This window comes from Lucilia cuprina, chromosome 2, assembly GCF_022045245.1.
Source record: "Lucilia cuprina isolate Lc7/37 chromosome 2, ASM2204524v1, whole genome shotgun sequence".
NCBI lineage: Eukaryota > Metazoa > Arthropoda > Insecta > Diptera > Calliphoridae > Lucilia > Lucilia cuprina.
In genome coordinates, this window is record NC_060950.1 from 14472050 (window position 1) to 14486803 (window position 14754).

Here is a 14754-nt window from a genome sequence, read left to right on the forward strand (position 1 = left end):
CTATAGTCTAGTCTATAGTCTAGTCTATAGTCTAGTCTATAGTCTAGTCTATAGTCTAGTTTATAGTCTAGTCTATAGTCTAGTCTATAGTCTAGTCTATAGTTTAGTATATAGTCTAGTCTATAGTCTAGTCTATAGTCTAGTCTATAGTATAGTCTATGGTCTAGTCTATAGTCTAGTCTATAATCTAGTCTATAGTCTAGGCTATAGTTTAGTCTATAGTCTAGTCTATAGTCTAGAATAGACTAGTTTAGAGCCTAGGCTAATCTTCATTGTAGTCCAAATCTAGTCTGTAATTCATAGTCTAGTCTGTAAACTAGTTTATAATCTAATGTGAAGTGTAGTCTATAGTCTAGTATATAATCTAGGTTAATCTATAATCCAGTCTAAAGTCTAGTCTACAGTCTAGTCGATAGTCTAGTATATAGTCTATTCTATCCCAGTAGTTCGACAATGAGTCAATGCATACGAAAAAGACAGTAATTTCCACTAATAGTTAACCACCTGGATGATCGTTATTTGTATGTTTTGGGTCATTCGTCACGAATGTACCCTTTGTTATCGAGAATGAAGACAATCGTCACTTTAGTGTCCTCTTTGTAAGCGGGAGCGCCTTTTTACTGTCCTTGAGTAACCTAGAGATTATACTCTTACAAGTTATTTTTCTTTCCGAAAGGCAGTCGTTACTTTAGTGTCCCCTTTGTAAGCAAGAGCAGAGGCAATCGTCTCGTTACTGTCCCTTCGTGTGGTGTAGAGTGACGATTGAATTCCATGTAGGACAAGCCCATGTTAAAATGGTCGGTCACCTGGGTAGTCAGGTGGCTAGGGGCCACCACAAGTAGTAGGTTAAGTGGTCAGTTCAAGACTGTCCCGTCGAACTGCTGGGATAGTCTAGTCGATATTAATATTCATTATTTGACTTCAAACATTAGCCCCTTGTTGATCCCGACTTTAAAAATAATTTACCAAAAATATTCCATGACTAAGTACTTTATTCCATTTTCTCCACTCTTATAAATTATTTATTCAAAATACATACATAAATACCAATATGGCAATAATTAATTGAATCCTTAAATACGGTGTTTTTTTCTCTCTCTTTCTCTTTTATCGAATTCGACACACATACAAAATTAATAAATTATCTGACAAACAAACAAGAGAGAAACATTTCTTTCTACAGAATTACCGAAAGCGAAACCAATTGAAAGTCATGTTAAGAAATGTAGATTAATCACGAATATAAAATCATTGAAATGGAAGACAATTGAATATAATTTTAAGTGGCACACAACCAACTGGTCAGAGGGAAAGAAAAGAAAGCAAAAGAAAGAACACAAATTATGATGATCAGTTAAAATGACCTTCTTAAGCAAAGTGATCATCATAATGTTTGTGTTTGGTGTTGGAGTGGAATTTTATATGGAAAGTGGTCAAGACAAGAAGACAATAATCAGGAGATAAAACTGAAAACAGCCGCACTTCTTTGTTTACCCAACACAGCATGATGTTGTAGGGTATTTGTTGTAAGTAGAGTTTCATTTGAAAATAATGTTTATGATCATAATCATGACGTTGTTGGTGTTGTTGTTGTTGCTGATTTGTGGTCTGTTTTCAATTTATAGCTCTGCTTGTTTTGTTTTTTCAATAAATGATCTTTATGATGATGATGATGTGATCAATTATTTTTGTAAGACATTTTTTTTCTTTCGATCTCTTTCTATATTCAAACCTTTTTTTGTTGTGTAAAATTGTGTTGATTAATGAGTCACATACATTCACGTTAACGCTGTAAAACAAACTCACACACGTTGTTTTTTTTTCGTTAATTTTTAATTATTGTCTTTTTGATAAGAATAAAAAAACCAGGCCTGATTGTCTGACACAAACCATAAACGAAAAAAGGTCTTAAAAAACTTATTCTCTTATTGATTTGTTTGGTTTTATTTCATTTTTTTTAATAATAATTCCTGAGTTACGTTACGTTATGTGAGTGAGAGGCGTTACTAATGCATTTTACAAAAATTTAAATGTTTTGTAACCAAAACAAAGAAACTTTTTTTTTTGATAAATTCTTTTTAATAATTGATAAAAAAAATACGACATAAAAAAACTAAAATGCACAACACAGATAAAAACCTCAAAAAGTCTAAAGGCCCCCAAAATGTAGGTTAACACTTAAATAGTTTCTTATTTAGTTTTTGTATTAAAAGTTTATTTTGTTTTCGTGCTTTTCAAAAGCAAAACCCCCCCCCTTTCCCCCACCAAAAACAACAAAACTTTTATTCTTTTGACAAGAGGTTTTTGAGGTATTTTGCTCAATTCCAATTAAAGTAAAGGAAAGAATAATGAAATGTTGCAAAAGTTTTTACACTCAGGGAAAACAAAACTTGGTATTAATCTTTTAATAACATTTTTATTTAAATTTTAAAATCTTAAATTAAAAACATATTCACCTTCTATTCACAATAGAAGTGAAAATTTAGTTTCCTTGAAATTTTCATTTCCCTCCAAGGGAAAATTGCAATCGTAAACTTGTTGTAAACAATGCATTCACAATAGTTGATTTTGTATGAAACAGCTGTTCAATGTTTACAAAATTCCATCAACAATCGCCAATAGAAGTGGAAATTTTGTTTCCTTGAAATTTTTATTTCTCTCGAAGAGAAAATTGCTCTCGTGAACTTGTTGTGAACAATTCATTCACAATAGTTGATTTTGTATGAAACAGCTGTTTAATGTTTACAAAATTCCATCAACAATAGCCAATAGAAGTCAAAATTGTGTTTCCTTGAAATTTTTCGTCTCCCTCGAAAGGAAAATTACTATTGTAATTTAATCACAATAGTTGATTTTGTATGGAACAGCTTATCAATGTTTACAAAATTACATCAACAATCGCCAATAGAAGTGAAAATTTTGTTTAAATGAAACTTTTATTTCTCTCGAAGTGAAAATTGCTGTCGTGAACTTGTTGTGAACAATTCATTCACAATAGTTGATGTTGTATGAAACAGCTGTTCAATGTTTAGAAAATTCCATCAACAATCGCCAATAGAAGTGAAAATTTTGTTTCCTTGAAATTTTTATTTCCTTCAAAGGGAAAATTGCTCTCGTGAACTTGTTGTAAACAATTCATTCACAATAGTTGATTTTGTGTGAAGCAACTGTTCAATGTTTACAAAATTTCATCAACAATCGTCAATAGAAGTGAAAATTTTGTTTCCTTAAAATTTTTATTTCTTTCGAAGAGAAATTTGCAATCGTGAACTTGTTGTGAACAATTCATTCACAATAGTTGATTTGCTTTATCGAATCGAAAAAGATATTGAAGAAATTACAAATTGAATGCAAAACTTGATAAAACTTTACCATGAAGTTTATAGCGCATATGGACCACCGGAGGGAGTTTAAAGTATAATTTTCTTAAGGAAATGGGAAAAAGATTTTTACTTTTTTTCGAAATAGAATTTTATGACTCCATTATTTTGAAACCACAAACTTTAACGGACGATAATATCTCAAGTCAAAGTTTTTCATAATTTATAGTTGTTTAAGGCTTTCGGTTATATCTCGAAAAAATACAGAATTTATAGTAAAAACTTGGACTTTCAGAAGATGTAAATGCGGGATTTTTATAAATCTTGAATTACTGATGTGTTGTATTAATTTTAAGGCCAGTGTAGCTCAAAACTTTAGAAACACTTTGATCTAGGTTTTTTTCCTATATCGTGAAAAAGGAAGAAGATATTATAGAGGTTAAAAACTTTTTATAAAGCATACAGATTGGACTTTCAGATGATGTAAGAGATTTTATATGATGTAAACGTAAAAACGAGGGTTTTCTTTTTTTAATTTATGACACAATGTCTCGAATCAGTAATTTTTAGAAAATTATGTATAGGACTAGGTAGACCTTCAGATGATATAACAGATTTTATAAATAAAAGTGTCTTTGCGCTGTTATAACCTCTCAAATATGAAGAAAAACAAGGGATTTGTTTTAAGTTTATGTCACGATATCTCGAATAACTAGTGTGATGCATAAATTCTGAAGCTGAAACCTGTAGAAAATTATGTATAGGACTCTGTAGACTTACAGATGATGTAACAGATTTCATAAATAAAAGTGTCTTTGCACTGTTATAACCTCTCAAATATGATCAAAAACTAGGGATTTTTCTTAAGTTTATGTCATGACATCTCGAATAGCTAAGCGTTTACAAAAAGTGACATTGTTTAAAAGAACTTTTTTTTTAATTCTCCCACAAATTGTATTTCCAACAAAGATTCCTTTTATTAAAACAGACATAAATAGCAGACGTTGCAAATGCATATAATTGAATTTAAAAAATTTAAATGAAAATAAAAAAACTAATTATTAAATAAACGGACATCCTGTTGCTTTTGTTTTTGGCAGTTTCACATGATTATAATGATCATTATTTTGTGTTCGTTTAACAAACATAAAATTAACAACAAATATTTCCCAGTGATAATTTGTAGTTAAACTGCAAGTTGTTTGGCTATGTTTTATAGCCAAAAGGCAACAACAATAAAAAACAAGTGAGAAGTTATAGTCGGGCGATGCTGACCATATAATATCCTACACCTGTTACAAAAAGTAAAATGTGAATTTGTTTTCATTATAAAACTTTTAGGTTGAATTGTACCTAGTCTCAGATACACATACTTGAGCTATTAATTGTTGATTAGAATTGTGTGACATTTAAGTCATATTTTGAAGGGGACTTTTTATGGGGGCTAGGGTCAAATGAGGCTCTATAATTATAAAGTTCATCAGGGTCATTAAGGCTAGTATGAAACTTGATTTTGCAGCTTTTTGTCGAGATAAGAGTAAATTCAACATAATTATGAACTTAAAAGCCCTATTCGGGGGTTCAGTTGTATGGGGGTTAGGTGAAATAATGGACCTGAGTTAAACATTTTCAAAAGGCTTCGTTTCCAGTATCATAGAACATCATGAGCCAAATTTCATTGAATTATTTCCCTAATTGCGACATGTAGTTTGATTACAAGGTTTACAAGCCCTATTCGGGGCTTTAGAGTATGGGGGCTAGGTGAAACATTGGACCGATGTTAACCATTTTCAAAAGGCTTCGTTTTCAGTATTTTAAAATTTCATGTGTCATATTTCATTAAATTATCTCCCAAATTGCAACCTGTTGTTTGATTATAAGGTTTACAAGAACTATTCGGGGGTCCTGATGTATGGGGGCTAGGTGAAATAATGGACCGGTGTTGACCATATTCTATAGGATTCATTTACGGTGCCATAGAATATCATGTGTCATATTTCATTGAATTATTCAACAAATTGCGACTTGTAGTTATTACAATGTCTACAAGCCCTATTTGGGGTTCAGTTGCATGGGGGCTAGGTGAAATAATGGACCGGTGTTATCCATATTCTATAGGATACGTTTACGGTACCATAGAATATCATATGTAAAATTTCATTGAATTTTCTGCCAAATTGCGATTTGTAGTTTGATTACAAGATTTACAAGCCCTATTCGGGGTTTAGATGTATGAGGGCTAGGTGAGATAATGGACCGATGTTAACCATTTTCAATAGGCTTCGTTTATAGTATCATAGAATATCATGTGGCATATTTCATTGAATTATTTCCCAAATTACAACCTGTTGTTTGATTATAAGGTTTACAAGAACTATTCGGGGGTCCTGATGTATGGGGGCTAGGTGAAATAATGGACCGATCTTAACCATAGGTTTAGTCCCTGGGACAATAGAAGGTCATGTGCCAAATTTTTTTAATTTTTTTATAGAATTATCTTCAAAATTTCGACCTGTAGTTTGATTACAAGATTTACATGGACGGACAGACAGATCGGCAGACAGACGGACATACAGACAGACAGACAGACAAACAGACAGACAAACAGACAGACAAACAGACAGACAAACAGACAGACAAACAGACAGACAAACAGACAGACAAACAGACAGACAAACAGACAGACAAACAGACAGACAAACAGACAGACAGTCATAGCTAAATGATTCTAAGCCGATTAATATACTTTTAGGTGGGTACAGGACCAATATTATTGTGCGTTACAAACATCAGCACAAACCCTGTGATGTAGTGCTGTAGACAGACTGACGGACAGACAGACATACAGACGGACGGATATAGCTAAATGATTCTAAGGCGATTTGTATACTTTTAGGTGGCTATAGGACAAACATTATTGTGCGTTACAAACATCAGCACAAACCCAATATACCCTCACACTAATGTGTTGTAGGGTATAATTATACATAAAGAAGTTTTTCCTTTAATTTCAACAGGTTAGTTAGTGCGAGTGTTAACGCCTACAATTCTATGAAATTCCTAGAAATTGTTTTTTATAGCTGAAAAGAAAAACTCAGCCAAGCATTTAGTTTTTAAGAGGAATTTTTTAAGTCAAATTTAAATTTTCCTTTTTTTCTTTAAAATTTTAATCCATTCGCATAATTTTGAATTTCCTTTTATTAAAATGTGTTTTTTTTTTTGTTGCAAGTAGTTTGTTTATTGCTGTCGTCTATAATTTTAAAACAATTTATTATCATCAAGATCATCAATTCTAGGCAGGGGGTTTTATTAAGTGTGTGTTTTGTCGTAAAGACTCATTTTTTTAACCTTAATAGGCATGCATTTTATTTGTGTATAAATGTTTTATTTAGTGCTAAGGGTTAGATATTCTATATACACATACATATATAATCTATAATGGAGCTGTGGGAATTTTTTTGTGTTTTTCTTATCATTAAATTATAAATATTTTTGTTTTCGGTTTCATTATGTATTCATCATAATTTGTTTTTAAAATTTACATTTCTTTATCAGTTTGTTTAGTAGTTGTAATAGTATTCCAGTTTGCTTAATCACATAGCCGAAATAGCTCAGTTGGGAGAGCGTTAGACTGAAGATCTAAAGGTCCCCGGTTCAATCCCGGGTTTCGGCAAATGAGAATTTTTATTATTATTTTTTTTTTAATTTTGATTTTATTTCAATATTTAAAATTTTTAATTTATTGGCATTTTAAATTTAAAATACAATTATCCAATTCACAATCGTTGTCGTATCGTTGTATGTCATAAAAATAGTTTAAATAAGTTTTTTTCGAAACAAAAACAAATCAATTGTAAAAAAAATTACGAGATACTACGGTTGTATCGTAGTATCTCGTAATTTTTTTTACAATTGATTTGTTATTGTTTCGAAAAAAAAAACTTATTTAAACAATTTTTATGACATACAACGATATGACTACTATTGTGAATTGGATAATTGTACAACATCGATTGTGAATTGGACAAATGACTTATTTTTATACGTTTTCTATCAATAATTTTCCGATTCCTGAAATATATATTCCTACTTCTTATAAATAATGGAGTTAACGATTGGACTGTATGACCGTATGTACAAGGTTTTACGTGGTGCCTTTTAAGTCACAGGTGGAGCTGTTAAATGATTCACCAACCCCACTTTTCAGTGCCTTGGATTCACTCGTGGATGGTAAATTTGTGTATATTGTTTTGTTAAGTAACTCTGCTCCAGTACTCGCAAATCTCTGATCAATGTTGCCCCATTGCATAACTTCCGAGATGCAAAAACATTATTACCCGTTTACAAACAAGCAGACGGTGATAATCTCTGTTGATTCGGCAACAGCACCAAGAGAGTCGTATTCCGTAGATCAAATTACGAATCAAACAAATATGAAATATGATTTTTTTCTTGGACCAGCACTCAGGGAATGACCCCTACCCTGCAGTATATTGTGGTGGAACTAGAAAAACAGGTTGTGGGAGGGAAGATAGAGGGAGTAGTGTTTGTGGACATTTGATTTAAATCTTTTCTCCCCGAAAGTGTCAGAGAATACTTCTGCAGAAAGTTTGTTCCATATACGAACAATGCGGCTAAAGAATTCATTTTCCCTGTAATGTGTTGTGCTGTTCACTGGCCAATCGACCACAAATGGGTGTATTCTTGAAGACTGTCGAATTCCCTAATTTCAGAGGAACATATTCTATTATAGTATCGATAAAACATGATGATGATCCTTGAACAAGCATTTTGCTCGAGTATTCGAGCTAATCTAATCTGTGATCAGCACCTAAAGACATAATCTGTAGACATATAGGACAAAAACAACTACATACAGAGAACACTCTGTGGTAAACGTGATTTGAACAGAGTAAGTCCTGGCCAAGGAAGAAAAATTCAATGGTAATACTTAAGTAAGATACCATACATCCATCACCATTCAATCAGGCACATTGTTCATTTATCCGGCGGATTCATTGAGAAAAGTTGGCTCATTCAAGGTATGACACTTCTTTATGCATTCCGTATATCACAATTAATACCAACTTATAATCGACGCTTTCGGGTTATCTGTTGTCTTTTTCGGCAAGGGCACCCATCCACCCTTTCAGTCTTATATCAGGGAGGTACTTTTACAACCTTTGCCTCTCCAATAACCGAGACAATACAAAGACCGTAAATCTGCCTTGGAGGATAAATATGACTGGATTTCAGTCTCTTTGCTCCATCGATTCTTTTAAGAACACCAGGGTATAGCCCCCGCAGACTATAGGTACTAGTGGCACATCTTTTTACACGGATTACAATCACACCAAAATGGAGGATCTCAGATATCTACATTATACGAAACTTTATTGTTGAATAAATATGTAACTGAGATATCGGTAAATCGGTCCATATATAACGGAGATATCGGAGAAAGCAACCTAAGAACATAGATTTTCGCAAGAGCCAATCATTGCAAATATGGGTGAACTAAACACTAGATAATTGAAATAAATATTTGGTGATAACTTGATTTCGGAAAAGATATCAAACCATTATGTCCTGAAAGATCATGTGATTTTAAATTTCTCTATTATTTTCTGTGGGATCATGTAAAGTCGCTTGTAAAGGCTAAACAGTGTTAACTGACGACTTTCAGTTCAACATGGTGTAACAAAACTGGACAAAATTGGACGTCCAGAAGACATTACATTATATTTGAAAATTTTATCGGATATAAAAAGAACACATGAGTTTTACGAACAGATTTCACTGATATCGAATGGAAATATTGTCCAAAGACTTATTTAGCTGATTATAAATAGAAAAATCTCGAAAGTATATCAATAGGTTTCAAATCCAAAAATATCCGATAACTTTATAAAATAAGTGTATATACACAGACAGACATTGCAGAATCGTTGGAGATAGCTAAAAGGTCCTATTTCGCTGTTTTTAAATAGAAATTTTCTCGAAAGTATGTCTAATAGGTTTTGTTTAAAAAAATATCTGGGGACTTGAGAAAATATATATGGACATATAGACATCGCTAAATTGACTCTCCTATCTATTGGCAAGCATACTGACAGACGGACATAACTAAATGGATTTTAACTAGAAAAATTCTCGAAAGAATTTGTTGAGAAATTTTAGATTACGACTATATACCGGGTCTTGACAAAATTTGTTTTTTTTTATAATTTACAGACAGAAAGACAGTCAGACTGATGGTTTTTATTTAAAAGACTACGGCATTTATATAAGGTTTCAAAACATATTTAGGGTCTCTGAAACAATTAGAACTAATATCGAACGATATGACCCTTCTTATGAAAATGAAAGGAACATAAAAACTTAATTTCAGATCTAATTATCTGAATAATTCTCCTTTTAACAAGTCTTAATTAAAACTTCTGTAATTTCAATTGTATTTCTTAGAATGTCCATTAATTTCACAATTCAACAGCTCCAGACAGATATTAAGAAAACAAGCAAATGAGAAGAAAACTAAATCATTGGTCGGCTGCCAGAAACACCATAGACCGTAAAAAATATGAAATTAATAAAAACAAAAACATTCAAAACAATAATTCTTATTAACTTATCAAAATCTGGTCTGATTTGGTTTCAACAAGTAGCACTTTTAATGTACTCTTTGTGCAGACCACTGCTATGGAATTTTATTTAAATACCTGTAAAGTAATTGCAACATTCCTCCTCCTACTTTCCTTAACATTAACATGTTCTGCTAATTTTCCACTTGAAATTACAAAAAAATAAGACCAATTAAAAGCAAAGGAAGTAGTAAAGGTTGTTTTAGTGTTTGAGAATGAAGAAACAAAATTACTTCAAGAATATCAAATTAGTTTAAAATTTTCTTCAAAGAATGTGGTTAACAAATTTATATTAAGAATCAAAGAACAAGATTAACTTAATTTGGAATTTTTGTTGTTATTCTTTTACATTCATGCTTGAAAAACCATAATGCTATGTTCACACAAAATCAAATTTTTGACATTTTGTAAAGAATTTCTTGACGTTTCACATTATCGGTTTAAATTATAAAGAAATTCTAAAGTGATAACTTTAAAGAAAACGTATTTTTTCTCAAATATTTGCTAGATCTGAATGTTCCTTAAAAACATTTGCTTTTAAAATATTTCCATGGAAACATAATATTCAAATTTAATTGGCAAACTTTCCATTTAACTAAAAAATAACACAAAGACACACTTTTCCTGGAAAACTTTTGAAAAAAAAAACTTCGCACAAATTCCTTTAACAAAAAATAAATTATTTTTAATATCTAATAACAATATTTAACAACAACATCATTATAATCAACAACATCATCAACCCCTTTTACACATTTCCTGTGTAACGTTAACAAATATTAATAAAAAAAAAGAAGCTGAATATAAAGAAATACAAGAAAATTTCAATAATAATGCTGTCAATTTGAAGCTGTATTTCTTAATAATAAAATTTAAAAAAAAGAAAAATACTTATTCAGACTCACTTTCGTTCACATCATTTTAAAGCTTCACATACTTCTCAAGTGTCCACTTTAGAGATTTTTTCAACACTTGAGAAGTTGTTTTTTTCGCTTTTTTTACAAATAAACATTAACGCATTTTTTTGAAATTATAAATAAACAATTTTTATCAGATTAATACATCAAATTAGATGAATAAAAAATGTTCTTTATTTAAATCTGTGTAAATTGAGTGTAGTGTATATTTGTATGTATTCGTTTGTTGTTGTTAAATTAACCATAATTGTCCGTTAAATTTAAATTACTAACACTCTACAACAACTCTAAACAAATTGAGTTTGAAATTGAAAAATCAAAAAATGCTGAGTTGTTGCATTTAAAAGAGTGGGATTTTGAGGCAGTCAGTCAATTATGGCGCATTAGTGATGTGTTTGTGGCACTTGAGGAAAGTGCGCTAACGCTATATGTGGTATATTTGTTTCATAAGTTGATTGGTAGGCTACAGATTGAAGTCAATTCACATTATAGGCAAATAAATAACTAACTAACTAACTTACTAACTAAACACTATAGATCATACTATGGTATATACTATAGTCCAGACTATAGTAAAGAATATAGTCCAGATTACAATAAAGACTATAGTTCGACCATATGTAATAAAAACTATAGTAAAGACTATAGTCAAGACTACAGTAAAGTAGTCGAGACCATAGTAACGACTAAAGTCCAGACTATAGCAAAGACTATAGTAAAGATTATAGCAAAGATTATAGTCTAAACTATAGTAAAGACTACAGTTCAAACTATAGTAAAGACTATAGCCCAGACTATAGTTAAGACTACAGTCCAGACTATAGCAAAGACTACAATCCAGACTATAGCAAAGAATACAGTCCAGACTTTAGTAAAGACTATAGTCCAGACTTTAGTAAAGATTATAGTGCAGACTCTAGTAAAGACTATAGTCCAGACTACAGACCACATTATAATAAAGACTATAGTCCAGACTATAGTAAAGACTATAGTCCAGACTATAGTAGAGACTATAGTCCAGACTATAGTAAAGACTATAGTCCAGACTATGGTAAAGACTATACTCCAGACTATAGTAAAGACTATAGTAAAGGCTATAGTCGAGACTATAGTAAAGGCTATAGTCGAGACTATAGTAAAGGCTATAGTCCAGACTATAGTAAAGGCTATATTCCAGACTGTAGTAAATACTATAGACCAGACTATAGTGAAGACTATAGTACAGACTATAGTGAAGACTATAGTACAGACTATAGTGAAGACTATAGTCCAGACTATAGTGAAGGCTATAGTCCAGACTATAGTGAAGACTATAGTCCAGACTATACTGAAGACTATAGTCCAGACTATAGTAAAGACTATAGTCCAGACTATAGTAAAGACTATAGTCCAGACTATAGTAAAGACTATATTCCAGACTATAGTAAAGACTATAGTCCAGACTATAGTAAAGACTATAGTCCACACTATAGTAAAGACTATAGTCCAGACTATAGTAAAGACTATAGTCCAGACTAGTAAAGACTATAGTCCAGGCTATAGTAAAGACTATAGTCCAGACTATAGTAAAGACTATAGTCCAGACCGTAGTAAAGACCATAGTCCAGACTATAGTAAAGACTATAGTCCAGACTGTAGTAAAGACTGTAGTCCAGACCGTAGTAAAGACCATAGTCCAGACTATAGTAAAGACTATAGTAAAGACTATAGTCCAGACTGTAGTAAAGACTATAGTTAAGAGACTATAGTCCAGACTATAGTAAAAAGAGTATAGTCCAGACTATAGTAAAGATACTATAGTCCAGACTATAGTAAGGAGACTATAGTCCAGACTATAGTAAAGAGACTATAGTCCAGACTATAGTAAAGAGACTATAGTCCAGACTATAGTAAAGATTGTTGTCCCTATTATATTTGTGACTATAATGAAGACTATAGCTTATAGCCAAGACAGAAGTAACATCTATAGTCAAGTTGTAGAGGGCGTACGGTGGTGAAGTAAAATTAAAAGATTCATATAATCAAAAGCCTATTGAAGCAAAATCTTCTTAAAAAATTATTACACTTGATCACTTACTTCATTAAATACACAATCTGTTTCCTAAATCAATTCTCAATTATGCTCTTTACATATCTTCCCCTTTAACACTCTAATATTTAACCGTTAATTTCAAATATATGTGTATAAAAAGGTCTCAGTGAATATAATATTACCAAAAAGTAGAATCAAAAAAAAAGCATTAAATATTTATTTGGCTTATCTGTAAATTTGTTACTGTAGCTTGTCAATTGTTAATGCCGCTTTATGCTAAAGTTTCAAAACAAAAAAAAAATATATTTCTAAAAATTTTTAAATCCTCAGTTAAACGGTCGCATAAATGGTTTGTATAGGTTTTTTTATCTTGAATTCCATTTGTTTATTTGGTTTAAATATTTATTTATTTATTTATTTGTATGTAAACTTTCTGGATTAACCTAAATAGTGTTTATTTGTTGGTTTCGGAATTGTTGTTGTTTTTTCTTTAATGGACATTTGTTCCAGTTTTTTGTGATTTGTTGTACACATTCGGGAACTAAATAAACAATAGTTGTTGTATATCAACATGAGCTTTGGTACCAAGTACATTATTTCAAAAAGGGAGGGGGAGAGGTGGGTCTACTTTGTAGTTGTTTTATGTTTGTTTGTTATAGATTTCGAAACTTTTTCGTTATTGTTTCTAGACAGGTTAAATGGGAATAGATAAAACATAAGCAACAATCACACCATCGTGATCATCGCCACCACCAACCAAAATTGTAAATGGATTTATTTTATTCGCTTTGACTTGCATTTGAACTAGATTTATTATATGCAATTTAGAAAAGGAGACCAATTCCAAAAAAGGGTAAAAAGAAAAAGTAACCAACAAACCTTTGTATTTGTATGCGGGTTTTACTAATGTGGGTTAATTGGAAAGAGGGTGAGTGACTGGTTGGCAATTGTTTTTCCCCCATATGTGTTGCATTTTCGAGCGATAAAACTTCAAAGGCTTTCAAAGTGTTGGTTGGCCTTTCTTCTTTATATACATTTAATAAAATATTCAAAATGTTTGGTCTTATATTACCAAAGGCTTTCCTTTCAGCCATCAGCTTTGTTTTTTTAATACGAACTTTAAAATTAAAGGCAACTATGTTTAGAACCCACCCCAGGATCGAAACATTCTAAATCAACATAATATAAATTAACTAAAATTTATTTTCAAATAAAACCTCTATTTAAATCAAAATTTAAACTTTAATTTTTTCACAGAAAACTCTTCATCATAAAACATTCTTTATTCACATATTTTATAACAAGTTAACCCAAAAATAGAATAAAACTTTGTACTCCGTATCACAGACCCTATTTCACTTGAATAGACACATGTCGACAGAAACGAAAACAAAAAATGTATATACATAATATAAAAACTCACGCACTAACATGCACATTCATGTCTTTGTTTGAGTTGTTTTTTTGTACGAGTATATAGTTTTGACATGCAAAACTATATGGAGAACAAGAAAAAATATAAGTAAAGAAGTATATTCACTATATAGAAGTATACTTATTTATATACAAACTAGTATTATATTCAAATGAATGATGAAGGATGTTGGAGATAATTTTTAACCCATAATGATCTAAGCAATTGATTTCAATTTTAAATTTTTGCCAAAACAGTCAAATGTCGATGATAAAACGATTTAAAGTTCACTTCTAGTTTAGTTCTAGTTCAGTTCTAGTTTAGTTCTAGTTCAGTACTAGTTCAGTTTTAGTTCAGTTCTAGTTCAGTTCTAGTTCAGTTCTAGTTCAGTTCTAGTTCAGTTCTAGTTCAGTTCTAGTTCAGTTCTAGT

The 14754-nt window shown here is 31.2% G+C and overlaps 1 protein-coding gene and 1 non-coding gene across 2 annotated transcripts in view; one reads left to right on the forward strand and one right to left on the reverse strand.

The window, feature by feature from the left end:
• Nucleotides 1-14754, reverse strand: part of LOC111686627 (tyrosine-protein kinase Btk29A-like) — a 78309-nt gene that overhangs the window by 3491 nt on the left and 60064 nt on the right. The gene's annotated exons all lie outside the window — the stretch shown is intronic.
• On the forward strand, nucleotides 6921-6993 carry Trnaf-gaa. The gene has a single exon. It is a non-coding gene; the product is annotated as a tRNA-Phe (tRNA).